Below are 14,504 nucleotides of genomic sequence, written 5' to 3'. Positions count from 1 at the left end.
ATCCATTCATCAATCAGAGGACAGTTAGGTTGCTTCTATAGTTTGGATATTGTAAATAATGCTGCAATAAACATAAGGATGCTTGTATCCCTTTGAATTAGTGTAATTTTTTGAGGAACCTCCATATTATTTTCCACAGTGGCTGTACCGGTTGCATTCCATCAACAGTGCAAGAGGGTTCTTTTCTTCTCACTATCGTCACCAATACTTGTTTCTGGTGTTTTTTATTTTAGCCATTCCAAAAGGTGCAAGGTGATACCTCATTGTAGTTTTTATTTGCATTTCCCTGATGTTGAGTGATATTGAGCATCTTTTCATGTGTCTGTTGCTGTTCTGTATGTCTTCCTTTGAGAAACTGGTAAACCTCTAACTACTTACCAAAGAGAGAGAGACAGAGACAGAGAGAAATAGAGAGAGAGACAGACAGAGAGAGAGAGAAAAGATCCAAATAAACAAAATCACCAATGAAAGAGAAGAAAAACAACCAACACAGAAATTTAAACAATTGTAACAGAATATTATGAAAACCTATATGCCAACAAATTGACAACCTGGAAGAACTGGATAAATTCCTAAAATCATAATCTACAAAACTGAAGCTAAGAAGAACTAGAAAACTTGAACAGATTTATTACCAGCAATGAAATTGAATCAGTAATCAAAAAACTCCCCCAAAAGTCCAGGACTAAATGGCTCCCAGGTGAATCCTACCAACCATTTATTTTTTTAATAATTTATGTATTCATGAGAGAAACAGAGAGAGGAAGAAAGGCAGAGACACAGGCAGAGGGAGAAGCAGGTTCCACACAGGGAGCCCAACGCCAGACTCGATCCCAGGTCTCCAGGACCACACCCTGGGCTGAAGGCGGCGCTAAACTGCTGAGCCACCCAGGGATCCCCCTACCAACCATTAAAAGAAGAGTTAATACCTATTCTTCTCAAACTATTCCCCAAAATAAGAGGAAGGAGAACTTCCAAATTCATTCTCTGAGGCCAGGATCATCGTGATACCAATGCCAGATAAAGATACCACAAAAAAGAGAACTATAGTCCAATATCTCTGATGATATAGATGCAAAAATCCTCAATGAAATATTCACAAACTGAATTTAACAATACATCAAAAAATCATTCACCATAATCAAGTGGGATTTATTTCTGGATACAAAGATAGTTCAATGTTCATGAAACAATTAATGTGATAAATCACATCAGTAACAAACAGAAAGAAAGAAAAAACCCATTTGACCTTTTCAATAGATGTAGAAAAAGCATTTGACAAAGTACAACACCCATTTATGATAAAAACTCTCTGCAAAGGAGATCTAGAGGGAACATACCTCAACATCATAAAGGCCTTATATGAAAAATCCACCTCTAACATCATACTCAATGGTGCAAAGCTGAGACCTTTCCTGTAAGATCTGGAACAAGACAAGAATATCTACTCTCACCACTTTCATTTAACAGTATTAGAAGACCTAGCCCCAGTAATTAGACACAGCAAGAAATAAAAGGCATCCAGATTGGTAAGGAAGAAGTAAAACTCACTATTTGCAAGTGACATGACACTATAAATAGGAAACCCTAAAAACTCCACCAAAAAACTGCTACAATTGATAAATGATTTCACTAAAGTTGTGGGATACAAAATCAACGTACATAATTCTGTTGCATTCCTACAAACTAATAATGAAGAAGCAGGAAATTAAAAAACAAGCCCATTTACAATTCCACCAAAACCAATTAAAAATATCTACAAATAAACTTAAACAGGTGAAAGACTTGTTCTCCGAAAACTGTAAAATACTGATGAAAGAAATTGAAGACAACATAGAGAAATGGAAAGACATTGCATGCTCATGGAATAGAGAAACAAACATTATTAAAATGTCTATACTACCCAAAGCAACCTACAGATTTAACCGAAATCCCTATTAGTACTCCAACAGCATTTTTCACAGAATAATTATATATTTTATATGATATTTATTGATCTGGCACTATTCTAAATAGCTTATAAGTACTACCTTGCATAATGCTTTTGAAATTCTATGGCACGTGTGGTTATAATCCTCATTTTACAAAAGAGGAACTAGAGAGACAGAGATACTAAGCTGGACAAGGCAATACAGGCAGAGTGGTCAGATGACACATATATAAGATGCCAGGCTATGTCAACATACAAGATAAGAACTGAAAAAAATGACACTGTGAATTTAATATTTGAAGGGCAATAAGATTTCTGAAGGTAATGTTTTCTTCAGTGTTTTAGGCTGACATTTCCTAAAGAGTGTTCATGGAGTTCAGCTGCAGATAATGGATGTTAAAACAAACAGCTGCAAAAATAAATAAACCAGAGAAGCATTTTTGGAATGACAGGGTAAGGACCTCCAAAAATCCATAAATGGAATGAAAGGACTGTCAAAAACTGCCAATATCAACTTTTTCAGAACTCTGGAAAAAACTTATAATAATCCAGGTGTGTTTATTTCAGAAAAAATGTGGAATCTTGGTAAGAAAAGTGAGTTTTACAGCATTTTGACTTCCCATCTTCCCATCTTAATATAACTTCACTCTGCAGTAACCTAAAAAGCAGCAGCTTTGCAGTTATGGTAGCTGTAAAAACAGCCATTGGAGGTGGCAGGATAGGTTTGCATCCCTCTTATAAGTTCCATCCAGGAACACCTGGATGGCTCAGTCAGTTAAATGTCTGCCTTCAGCTCAGGTTGTGATCCCTCTTCTTCTGCTGCTCCCCGTCTTGTGCATGCTCTCATTCTCTCTCTATCTCAAATAAATAAGATTTTTAAAAAAAATAGTTCCATCCAGATGATTTGTCACAATTTGACCTGTCTGGTGGCTTCCAAGAATAGACCTATTCACAGAGCCAACCAAACAAAAACAAAAACCAATCCCAAAACAAGCAGAGAATGAAAGAAAGAAATTTTATAATGAACATAAGTGAAATAAAGAACATAAAAACAGTAGAGAAAATCAAAACCGATACTATGTTCTTTGTAAAGAACAACAAAATAGACAAACATTTATCTAGATTTATCAAGAACATTCAAATTACTAAAGTCAGCAATGAAAAAGTGGGCATCATTGTTGACCTCATAAAAAATAAAAAAAAAGATTATAAGGGAATACATTGAATAACTGTATGCCAAAAAAATTATATAACTTAGATATAATGAACAAATTTCTAGAAAGATATAAACTATCAAAACGGTTCAAGAAGAAATAGAAATAACTAAATAGATCTATATCAAATAAATATATTTAATTAGTAATTAAAAATGCAAAATATCCCCACAAAGAAAAGGCCAGATCCCGATGGCTTTATGTTGAAGTCTACCAAATATTTAAAGGAGCAACAACCTGAAAAAAAAAGAAAGAAAGCAATTCCATTTACAGTAGCCTCAAAAACATAATCTATTTAGGAATAGATGAAGTGTAAATAAATAGATCTCCAATGTTCATAGATCAAAAGACATAATACTGTTTAAATGGTAATACTCCTAAATTGTTCTACATATTTAACACAATCTCTAATGAAAATATCAGCTATCTTTTTGTAGGGGTTGGTAAACTTATGGTAATATTTAGAGGGTCCTGAAAAGCAAAAACGTTTTTAGGAAACAAATGACAAAGTTGGAGGACACACATATCTGATTTTGAAACTTATTATAAACCTACAGTTTCAAGGCAGCTTAACACTGGCACAAAGATAGATATTTTTTTTTTACAAAGATAGATATTGATTAATGAAATAAAATTGAAAGTGCAGAAATAAAGCTTTAATTTCATGGTCAATTGATTTACAACAAGAATGTCAGGAAAATTCAATTCCAGAAAAGATAATTTTTCAACAAATGGTACTGACACATCTCTATATCCATCTGTATGCTAAAATATTAAGTCAGACCTTTAACTCACACCATGTATAATTATTAATCTAAAATGGATCGAAGACCTAAATGAAAGAACACAACTATAGAACTCTTAGAGGAAAATTTACAAACCAATCTTTGTGACCATGGATTAGGATATATATATATATATATATATATATATATATATATATATATATATAAAATATGACACAGAAAGCACAAGTGACAAAGAGAAATAGAGAATTTGGATTTTATAAAAATTTAAAATTTTGAACTTCAATGAGCACAATCAAGAAATGAAAATGCAACCCTTGGAATGCGAGAAAGTTTTTGCAAATCATATAGCTGTAAGAGACTCATATCCAGATTATGAAGAACTCTTTCAGCTCAATAATAAAAAGGCAATTAACCTAATTGAAAAATGAGCACAAACTATCTGAAGGTATATTTCAAAAGAAGATATACAAATAGTCAATAAGCATATTAAAAAGCTCAATATCGTTACTCATTAGAAGTTTATAAATCAAAACCACAATTATATACCATTCCATAACTGGTAGGATGGTTTAAATATAAACAATAGACAATACTAAGTGTTGTTGAAGATGTAGACAAATTGAAACTCACACATGTATGATGGGGTAGTAAAATGGTGAAGCCGCTTATTAAAATATTTTGGCAGCTCCTCAAATGTTAAACATAAAGTTAGCATTTCACGCAGTAATTCTATTCAGATATGCCAGAGAAATGAAAACATACATTCATTTGAAACTTGTACACAAATGTTCACTGATTTATTCACAATAGCCCCTAACTGGAAACAGCCCAGATTGCCATCAAAAGATGAATTAATTTTTAAAAATATCCTATATCCTCATCATAGAGTATTATTTGGCAATACAAGGGAATAACGTACTGATACATGCTACGATCTAGATGAATCTTGAAAACATTACGTTAAATGAAAGAAGGTAGTTTAAAAAATCACATATTTATAATTTCACTGATATGAACTCTCTAGAATAGGAAAATTCACTTGAAACAACAATTAGAGGTTGCCAGGAACTTGGGGGAATGGGGCATGAGGTATGACTGATGAGTATGAGTTTCCTTTGGGGATAATGAAAGTATTCTAACATTAGATCATGATGTGGACTGTACATCTCTTTGAATATACTAAAAAAAAAACCACTGAATTGTATATTTTAAAAAGAATGAGTTCCATGGAATTTGAATTTTATCTCAATGATGTCTTTTTAAGCTTGATGGGGTGCTTGGTGGCTCAGTCCTTTAAGTGTCAGACTCTGAGTTTTGACTCAGGTTGTGATCGCAGGCTTTTGAGATTCTCTCTCCTTCTGCCCCTTCTGCTCATCCCCTCTCTCTCTCTCTCTCCGTCTCTCTCTATCTCTCTCTCAAATAAATAAATATTTAAAACAAAGTCTGAGGTAAAATTCACATAATATTCATTAATCATTTGTAAGTGTACAATTCAGTGGCATTTAGAACATTCAAAATGTTGTGGAACTGTCTCTGCTATCTAGTTCCAGATATTTTCGTCTGCCCAAAATGAAACCCCAAACACAACAGGAGTTACTTTCCATTCTCACATTTTCCCAGCCCCTGATAACCACTAGTCTGTTTTCTGTCTTTAAGGATTTACCTATTTTGGAAAATTCATATGAATAGAATCATACAATATATGTTAACTTTTTTGTGTGGCTTCTTTCACTTCACATGTCTTTGTGGTTCATCCACGTTGTATGATGGGCTTCATTCTTTCTGTTGGCTATAAGCTATAAGCTATTTTTTAAAGTACCTTTAAAAAAAACAATCAGAAACCACTGGAGACCACTAGTACCTTAATACTTGCCAGTACCTGGAGATCCCTGAAATTTGAAGTCGGTAAGCCTTAATAAATCTTAAACGTTAAAAATATAAAGAACAAACAAACAGAAATGAGTTTTCTGAGGAAATAGACTTTGTGAAAGTTCAAGGAGTTAAAACTGCCAGCATGCACTGAGTATTTCCTGTAGGACACTACACCGACACTAAATGACTTCAGGAACAAGTTACCCTGTGTTTTTCTCACCACTAGCCCTCTCAGGAAGCAGCCCTGTGCAACATAACTAGGGGAATACTACCATAGTGAAAGAAACTTCTTTCCTATTAGCTTTTTAAAAATACCTTATATTAGCATAACAATGTTTCATGATATGTAATTCTTTTTACCACTGTTAATTATTGGGGAGACCTCGCTTTGTAGGACTATCCCTTGTGTTTGAAGACTGAAATTCAGCCTTACTAGTTCAGCTCTAGTGAAGGGTTGAACCTGAGCTTTGAATCCAAAGCCAACCTTTTGTTTTCTCTTACCCTTTACTGGCTCTTCAAGCAAAAATTAAATGAAGTAAAGTGAAGTAAAATAAAATAATAAAATAAAAATTCCTTAATAAATTACACTCGCAATTGTACAGTATCAAGAAACAGTGTTTTTTAGTGCATATCATCAGTAAGCCTTCCCAAAGGCAGTATGTAACATTAATGATACACTTCTTTTATCGATAATCTAGGATGTCGGCTTCGTGATGAATCATAGAAAGCAGTATTGCTTTTATGATCTTTTCTCATGTGAGAACAGTTCTGCATGATGATGCTATTATCTACCATTAGAATGGTTCTTGAGGTGATGTGTCCTTTTCATGGTGGCCTAGATTTAACATTTAATGTAAATTTTTCTTTTAAATGTCTACAGAATATACTGTGGCATTTTGTAAGTCATACTAATAAGAGGGTTAAAAATTTTTTTAGTAGTAAAAGAAAATATAAAAATGTTCATTTTAAAACTTTAAATGGAACATTGAAAAATGTGATTATAGGAAAGATAATGGTTTTAGTGTTCAGAAGTCGGAAGTTAGAAAAAACATGTAAAATAATAAAAGTTATTTAAATGATGTATTGGCCCCAAACTTTGTAGTTTGTAGAGGAAATGAGTCAAATCATCACTCAGTTTTATATCTATAATTTTTTCCCATGGAATTTAAAAATTTACTAAGTTATACATTTAGGATTAGAATGTGGTATATCTTAACATTAGGAATCAATGAAAATTTAAGAAAAAATATTTTGAGTCATTATGTACTTTAATCAAGATTTAAGCTAGCTTATAATTTGGAGTAAATGATGTTTCATTAAAAATTATTGGTATATTTTAAAGTAGAATTTTTTAATCAATGTATAGCCAAAGAGCTTTTAAAAGTTAATGTATAAAGTAATTTATAACAAATTATTCATTGGAAACAATAGAAATAGTGGCATTAATAAACAACTCTTCATGATATTTAATTATTATTAGAAAGAATGGCTTTGATAAGCCAAAAATTCTAAAGCCCAAGCTCAAATTATTATTTACATAGATATTTATATAGACTTATTTCTAGATTAATTGACACTTATTAAAAATCGCAAACAAAACTTTCATCTTGTTATCAAGGGATATATTTTAAAACAAGAAAATAGTGGAAAATCCACCTGGAACTTATATTTCTTAAGAGTAGATATTTAAAAAAAAAAGAAATCTTTACTGAGACTTTTTCTTTTTTTTAATAGACCAGAAAGCTTTAGATAACTACTTTAAAATGTTCAATATTATGAAATTCGAGGTCAGGAAAAACACATTCTTTGTGTGTTGTAGGTGCTTCCATTTATTTTTAAAGGTAAAAAAAAAAATTCTTAATTTACCGCCTGCCTACCTCTAGACATAGATACCATAACACTTTCTTCAGGCATGACTTGGCCTCAAGTTCTTCAGCTTTCCAAGCTATCTTCTCTCACCTCACTTCACCCAGCAACAGAGCTGACACTAATACACTTAAGTTCTTAATCTGAAATATGCTCTAACCTGCAGTGCTTGGACAAACTAGTCATCCAATAAATATCTGACAAATGAATGTATGCATTAATCGCTAGCATAGGTAATTGCCAACCAATGCATTCTTGAATACATAGTGCTGATTTAAAATTTGTCTAAGAACACAGTAATTTTTGTTTTATGATAGTCTGAAAATAGATGTCACTTATTCTTTCTTTCAAATAAAGTAACATCTTTGGATTGTATTGGTGAATCAATCCTAGGTGCATATGCCCAGATGCCAGCCATCCTTTTGATCTTATATAAGAAACTTAGAAATAGTCTGTCATAACTTGGCACAAGATATTTTAAATAATGCGTTTAGTAAAAAAGTTAGTTGTATTTACAATATATTATTTTCTTTTTTTGAGAACTCCTGGGAGGAAATATATTCAGTGGTATTGAGACTTCCAGTCAAGTCATTTTTAAAATCTCTTGTAGTTGCTAAATCGGGTAACTGATTATATTAAAAAATTTAAGGTAAGGAAAACGGAGGAAAAATTGTTCACTGACTCAGTACTATTTCCTTGCAAATATATAGCATTTCACAGATTTTGTTTTGTAATTTAATTTATTCCTGCCTCCTTTTTTTCTTACCCAATTTTTCTTTATTCTATTTCTTCATTAACTTTTAAAACCATATTGCATACATTTTTATAAGCTTGTTTATAATTCCTTAGATAATAAGGTAGAGTCTAAATGAGTGAATGAAATCTATTACTGGAGAAAAATCAAAGGCCTTGGTCTCAATATACATGTTATGGATATGAACAAGCAATTTGAAATATGGAATTTTTGTAGTGTTTTTTTTCGGTAAGAAGAACTAAGTAAAAATATTAAATAATAAATTTGAAGATTATTAAAAACAATTACCAACAATTTGTGAAATTATGATTTCTCCCTTTATGAAATCTCTACAAATATTTGAAAGGAAATGTCAGAATTAATACTACTTCAGTGGAAGGTCAGTGCCCAAAATAAAATAAAAGAAATTTCATCCATTCCAGTTAGCTCTAGATTTATTTATTTGAGGTTTTTTAAATCTTAAAATAAATATCCAGTTTTCCTTGTATTTTATCTTCCACAGATTATAGTAGCATTCAAAAAAAGGTTATGAGACATGGGCTTCAAATAACTTCTCCTGGTACGTTATGGGAAGAAAAATTACCTCAAAGAGCAAAAATCCCATCTCCAAAGATACCTTAATATAATAAAAGTTGTTAAAAGGTTATTCATTGCTTTTGTTATGTTATCTCTGGGACCATTTAGATCTTGTAACGAGGATTCTATGAATTAAACTACCGGGCTTAAAAGTGGCATAACTTTCTGGTATTTTCCTAAGTTCCCACGTAATGGACTGAGAATAAAATAGGCCATCAAGGAATTTTGTCTTATTTCTCAATAGTATTCTAAGGAAAAAAAAATGAGTTGTTCCCCAAATGTTTTAGACGATTCTTTGGAGAGAAACACAATAAGGATCATTAATGAAGTTTTCATTCATTCGAGTATTTGCTAAGTGCCTAAAATAATCCAGGTAATGTGCTCTGGGCTGGAGGGACAGAGAGCAAAGTTAGAGATTCTTCTCCAAGAGGTTAGAATCTGTTGGCAGACACTGGAAATGCAGTGTCATGACAGAAATTCTGTGAAATAAGATCACAGGGGAGGGGCGTAAATTAGGATGGATGGGAGCAAGGCAGAGGTCAGGAAGGGCTCCCTGGTAAACACATAACACTTAAATTCAATTTTATAGGCCAAGTAAGAATAACCAGGTGACAATATAACTTTGTTCATCCAATTACAATTCCTTGAAACATTTAAATCCTTTTAGAATAGTTGCTTTTAGCTGAACCAGAGAGTGGGAGATTCTTAGCCAGAAATTCCCAAACATGTTTGCTTTAATCAAACTTCATATTTCTTCAAGTCCTTATGAAAATATACGTGGAAGTTTCATATCATGGAGGTTGGAAAGATAAATAATTTTATGAAATCTATTCTTTTTTTGAAGATTTATTTATTTATTCATGAGAGACACAGAGAGAGAAAGGCAGGGACATAGGCAGAGGGAGAAGCAGGCTCCCCACAGGGAGCCTGATGGGGAACTTGATCCTAGAACCTCAGGATCAAGCCCTGAGCCAAAGGCAGATGCTCAACCGCTGAGCCACCCAGGCATCCCTGTGAAATTCATCCTTAAGCAACTTGATTTTATTGAATTATTTTACTTTGGTAAAGTCTGGGAATCAAGATTGAATGGCATTTTGATCTGTATTGTTTTAATTCTTATAGTCAAATTTTTCTTAGATGCTTGGAGTATTCTTTTTATTTCCCAAAAATGATATGAAGTAATTTTGTGTATTTTGAAAATTTGTATAAGGAGCCTATGCTATTAGTTCCCTCTCATTGCTTAGGAATTTCAAAAGCTTCTATTTATCTTACATTGTTAATAAATATGTTTTTGTCACAATTCATAAGTTTAATACCACTTAGTGATTTTTAAGTAATATTTCAATTGTCATTTGAGAGTTTAATTCTATTGCATTTTATCTCTTTTATTGTGTGTATATCATTTATATATATATTTGAGGACCAGTTTCGGATGTTACATGAATTCTGAAAATTTTCTGTTAATTTTTCTGCTATATTCCATACTCTTTTTGATTATTCATTTTTATTTTTTTTGATTACTTATTTTTAATTCAATTTATGTTACTTTTTATTTGAATGATGATTTTCCTTTTTTCTCCCCAAATGTTTGTATGAAGAAGTCACCCCAAAGTTTATCTCATTCTGCAACTATTTCTGAAAGTTATTTTAAATTCTTTTATTTTTTAATATTTATGAAACTAATTTTGATGTATTCATAACTAAGTAAAAATTAAATTAGTTACATTACTTTTAGGAAATAATTGAGGCTTAACTTCTGACTGAACTTTGTAACAAGGTAATAAGAATTATTTCAATCCTTATTGAAATTCTTTATAAAATCTATAAGTTACTTCTATGTATATGTGTCTATATATATTTATTTTTATTTATATACACATATGTACACATTTTATTTTAGACATATAAATATATATACTTATACACAATAGCATACTGTGCAAATACACGTGTAATATACTACAGGCACAAACAGCACTCCTATATGTGTATATATATGTGTTTTTGTGGGTTTGTATATGTTGTATATATCCTTCAGATGTTGGAATATATTTGAAAACCTCCAGAAGTTAAGGTGCTTAAGTGATTTTTAAGAAATTACTTAATTATTCTGAGCCTTAATTTCTTCAGCTGAAAAATGAATTAATGATGTATGATATTTAGGATTATTAAAAGAATTAGTGCTAGAGCACGAGCATAGTTCATGGCAAATATTTGATACTCAATATGTGATACTTACTCTTCATGACAAGTTTAGTATATTTAGATAACAGGCCAAGCTACGTTTCTGGATTTTGGAACCCTAGATAGAAAGGTTGTTCTTTAATGAGCCATTTTTAAAGAAATAGTCAATCCACTCATTAAGATCTAAGAACAGGGCAGCCCGGGTGGCTCAGCAGTTTATTGCTGCCTTCAGTCCAGGGCCTGATCCTGGACACCCGGGATTGAGTCCCATGTCGGGCTCCCTGCATGGAGCCTGCTTCTCCCTCTGCCTGTGTCTCTGCCTCTCTCTCTCTCTCTGTCTCTCTGTGTGTGTCTCTCATTAATAAATAAATGAAATCTTAAATCTTAAAAAAAAAAAAAACAGATCTAAGAACAGTAACCATATAGAGAAAATCTAGGGAAAGTATAGTCACAATTCTAATCAAACACTGTTATTTTGCTCAATAATGAACAATGTCTTTTTTGATGAGTTTAAATTACTCTTCATTTTCTTATGGACAATTACACTATCAAACCCTTTTCTAGGTTTGCTTTTGTTACGTAATGTTTATGCCATAAATATGTACTTAGGTATACATATATTGACTTTTTATTTAACATTTTAAACTAGCATATATTACTTTCAAATGTGCCTTTTTTCTCTTAAAATGAAACATGATATCTGTATAAGTCACACATATAGTCTTACCTTACCATAATTAAAACCACAGTTCTATAAAATACATTGAAAGAAAGGGAAAGAGTAGAACAGCAGGCAGGGAGAGAACACTGATGCTATGATGACTTACCCAGGCTGGCACAGTAATTGTTGTGTTTAATACTAGCTCCACCACTACTGGCTCTCTGAGCTGGGGCTGGATGTATAATTTCTCAGTGCCCTCAGTTTCCACAGTTGTATTATTGGAACACTCCTAGTACCTGAGTCATACAGTTGCTAAGATGATAAAAAGTGTTAATATATGTAATATGTTTGGAACAGTGGACAAAGAGATTAAAAAATGTTATCGACTTGTAGTTGCACATTTTTTCCTAGTTTTCCCCCACTATGTTTGCATCGTATTCCTTTCTACTGATGTGCATAGAATGAGGACATTTCACTCCTAAACACTTCATTGTTTACCTAGAATTCAATATTTCTTTCCAGTCCTTTATTTTTAAAGGTAAAATTTACATAAAATGATGTGCATATATACACCTTAAGTGTATCACTTGATGAGTTTTGACAAATACTGTAATCTAAACCCCTATCATGATACAGAACTTTACCAATTTCCTTCCATGTTTCTTTCCAATCTGGCCCACTCATCAGAGGCAACTGCTTGTGTTTTCTTTCTTCTCTTTCCTTCCTCCCTCCCTCCATTCCTTCTTTCCTTCCTTCCTTCCTTCCTTCTTCTTGTATAAATCAGTTTTGTGGGGAGCTTTTAGAACTTTAGAACAAAATAAAATGATAAAGACTCTTTTGTAAAAGCCTTCTTTCAATTACTGTAATATTTTTGAGATTCATTCATGTCACATGAATTAATAGTTCATTTTTATGGCTGAGTAGTATTTCACTGTGTGTATCTATCAGAGATTTTTAAAATATATTTTCTTCTGATTGGATACCTGAACCATTTCCAGCTTTTAGCTCCTTTAGGTATTATGCTAAAGCTGCTGGTAATACTCCTTTTGTGAACATCTATTTTTGCTTCTTCTAAGTAAACACGTAGAGCTGATTACTGGAACATAGGTTAGATATATGTTTCATTGTATTAGAAACTGCCAGACTTTTTACAAAGCAATTAAACAACTAACTTTGCATTCCCACCAACAATGTATGAGGATTCTATTTGCTTCAGATCCTTGCCAATATTTATTTTTTTTCAGTTGTTAATTTAAATTATTCTGTTTCTTTCTCTCTCTCCCTCTACCCCTCCTCTTTCTCTGTTTCAAAATAAATGCATTTATAAAAATTATGGTTTGTATTGAAGATTTATTTTTTCTCATACTTTTTCTATTTTTTTTTAATTTTGGGGAAAAAAATTTTTTTGCAGTGTCTGACTTGTTCTTGGCGCAGATCTTGATCTTAGGGTCATTAGTTCAAGCCCCATGTTTGACTCCACCCTGGGCATGGAGCCTACTTAAAAAAAAATGAGCAGTAAATTGAACAATTATTTTATGAAATTTAAAATTAACAGCTAAAAAACACTTGTCAATGTCAGGCAAATGATTACAGTACTTGTAGCTTGAGATAATATTTCTAAGGGGGCACCTGGGTGGCTCAGTGGTGGCTCATCTTTGGCTAAGGTCGTGATCCTGGGGTCCTGGGATTGAGTCCACATTGGGTTCCCCTCAGTGAGCTTCTTTACCCTCTGCCTATGTCTCTGTGTTTCTCATGAAGAAATAAAATCTTAAAAAAAGGAGGATAGAAAAAAGGAGAGATAATATTTCTAGGAGCTTTATTACATAAAGACACAAAACATACTGTAATCCAAACCAGTTAAAGATAATCTTTCTGAGAACTGTGTTGTATGACTGGAGAAATGATCCAAGTGATGATAAGGAAATTAAGGACATAGATTTATGTAAGATATTTGAATAAAATGCTTTATGCATTTTATATTAGGTGAAATATTTCCAAAATGATATTATTTGATATGAAGTTTTAAGTATTAACTAATTCAAACATAATTTAAAAAAATCTTTTCATCTGTATCTCTAAAATGTTATTAATTCAAACTGGCCAAAATTTTTAAAAATAATCTTCTCATTGGTATAATTTGGTTATTTATATTGATTTTGGAATTTATAATTTATTTAAACTCTGTAATTTCCACATAAAAATTTATTATATCCACTGAATAATTGAAAAAAATACAGAAAAATTTAATACATATAGATAATTTGAATTACCATGACAATTTTAGCATGACAGTTTTGTGCATAATTTGATTTAGCATGACAACTGGAAGTTGAGCCTAGAAATATTTGAGTCTCCCAAAATTACACAATGAATGCAATACTGGGACCAAATATTATATTTTACCTTTATAGTGAACTTTCTACAATATAGTTCTCATATAGCTCACTTGATAGCTATTTAAAAACAATGTTTCTACATAGATTAGATGTTTAGTAAGACGTGATATTGTGCTATCCAGAAAGGAAACTATTTTAAGCTTGGGCATTCAAGTAAACACAACCCTTGCTTTAAAGAAGACAAAGTCACTATCTTGTGTACAGATTTTGACCAGTAAAGCCCCACTAATAAAGCACTCATTTGAAAAAAAAAAAAAAAGTAGATAAGGCAAGCAATTTTCATCACTTAGGCATTTGTTCCT

The 14,504-nt window shown here is 32.0% G+C and overlaps 1 protein-coding gene across 13 annotated transcripts in view; it reads left to right on the top strand.

The window, feature by feature from the left end:
- CNBD1 (cyclic nucleotide binding domain containing 1) overlaps positions 1-14,504 on the top strand; it is a 543,788-nt gene that overhangs the window by 270,707 nt on the left and 258,577 nt on the right. The window lies entirely within an intron of this gene.

This window comes from Canis aureus, chromosome 28, assembly GCF_053574225.1.
Source record: "Canis aureus isolate CA01 chromosome 28, VMU_Caureus_v.1.0, whole genome shotgun sequence".
In the NCBI taxonomy this organism is placed as follows: domain Eukaryota; kingdom Metazoa; phylum Chordata; class Mammalia; order Carnivora; family Canidae; genus Canis; species Canis aureus.
Note: the sequence above shows the minus strand (reverse complement) of the source record. Positions and strands in the feature narration are given on the sequence as shown.